General features: G+C 44.2%; 1 protein-coding gene across 1 annotated transcript in view; it reads right to left on the bottom strand.

Moving 5' to 3' along the window:
- Positions 1 to 1,686: 1,686 nt before the first annotated feature.
- LOC109886862 (cilia- and flagella-associated protein 47) overlaps positions 1,687 to 1,743 on the bottom strand; it is a 49,731-nt gene continuing 49,674 nt past the window's right edge. The window contains exon 36 of the mRNA XM_031813326.1: positions 1,687 to 1,743. This exon is cut by the window's right edge and continues 248 nt beyond it. The gene's annotated coding sequence lies outside the window, so the exon portion shown is untranslated.

Below are 1,743 nucleotides of genomic sequence, written 5' to 3'. Positions count from 1 at the left end.
TAACCTTAACCCCAAACCTAACTCCTAACCCTACTCCTAACCTTAACCCCAAACCTAACCCTTAAACCTGAAATTAAAATGTCCTGACTTTTCAGAATTTACATTTGTTTCCTGTCTTGTCAGGACATTCTGGTCTGAAAACAGGATATGAAAACAAGTCAACACACACACACACACACACACACACACACACACACACACACACACACACACACACACACACACACACACACACACACACACACTTATGAAACACAGCCAGGGATATCTCTCAGTGAGGCAGGACCCATGATGATAAAGAGAAAAGATGTTTCAGAAGTCATCAGTGCATGGAGACAGAGAGACAGAAGAGAGCTCAACTGAGAAGGATGAAATCTCTAAAGTAGAGCTGCTTGTTTCTCTCTCTCTGTCTCTCTCCTGCTCTCTCCCCTGTCATTTACGGCAGGGGATACTCACTGCGAGGAGAGGGGCTTTGCAGCATTAATTAGATTTCACATCAAAGAGCGAGACAGTTGCTTCGTTGGGAGCGTGTGCCCGGCCGTGATTGGTTAATCGCTCTCACAGGTGATATACACACTCGGAACTCTGCGCTCTGAGTTCCCTCTAACCTTGTTCAGCCTGCTGGTTTAGTGCAGGCTGAACTAGGTCTGTAACTGAAGCCTGTCTAGCTGTCAGCTAGAGCCATACACTGGTACCATCCACTTTGCTCTTGTGATCTCAACAGCAGGCCCTTCTCTGCTCAGGTGGAGTTCAATACCACATGATAATGGACAGAGACAGTCTCAGGTAGAGTTCAAAACCACGTGATAATGGACAGAGACATTCTCAGGTAGAGTTCAGAACCACGTGATAATGGACAGAGACAGTCTCAGGTAGAGTTCAGAACCACGTGATAATGGACAGAGACAGTCTCAGGTAGAGTTCAGTACCACATGATAATGGACAGAGACAGTCTCAGGTAGAGTTCAGAACCACGTGATAATGGACAGAGACAGTCTCAGGTAGAGTTCAGTACCACATGATAATGGACAGAGACAGTCTCAGGTAGAGTTCAGAACCACGTGATAATGGACAGAGACAGTCTCAGGTAGAGTTCAGAACCACGTGATAATGGACAGAGACAGTCTCAGGTCCAGAATCTCCAGATGTTCATCACTTTTGGCTTTACAACAGACAAATATAGTAGCCTACACTCAGCAATCATAAACAGTGTTTTGTGTTAACCCATAAGGGATGTCAATGTGACTCCATATTGTTCCTGCTGAAGTCTATTATTCAGAGAAGGACTTAGCTGTTTTCCTTCTAATCTCGATCCAGGATCAATCTGTTCCCTAATCCAAACCTACGCTCTGATATGATCAATACAAGTGAATATTAATGCTGCCTAAATAAATGAGATAATGTCTCTCTCTCTCTCTGTCTCTAAACCAGAGTCTGTTTCATCCAGTTAAGACTAAATGACAGGCTAAGTAATTAGAGGGGAGATCATCCGTCTTGGAATTCAGGGTGAGAGAAAGACCCCTGGTTCACTGGCCTGGATGACAAGAGGGAGTTCACCCCCACATGCATATGAACACACACATCTCATTTGAGAACAGACTGAGAACGTCTCCAAAGTCATGCCAAGTGCATAAAAGAATGTCCATATGGTCAGAGGTCAACAGAAATCTAATTATGACAACGAGGTGAAGTACAGGCACTTTAATTATTCAAACCTCCTGTATGATCATTTCAATGACACAG

Source organism: Oncorhynchus kisutch, unplaced genomic scaffold, assembly GCF_002021735.2.
Source record: "Oncorhynchus kisutch isolate 150728-3 unplaced genomic scaffold, Okis_V2 Okis05a-Okis16b_hom, whole genome shotgun sequence".
Classification (NCBI taxonomy): Eukaryota; Metazoa; Chordata; class Actinopteri; order Salmoniformes; family Salmonidae; genus Oncorhynchus; species Oncorhynchus kisutch.
This window is presented reverse-complemented; position numbering and strand designations above follow the sequence as displayed.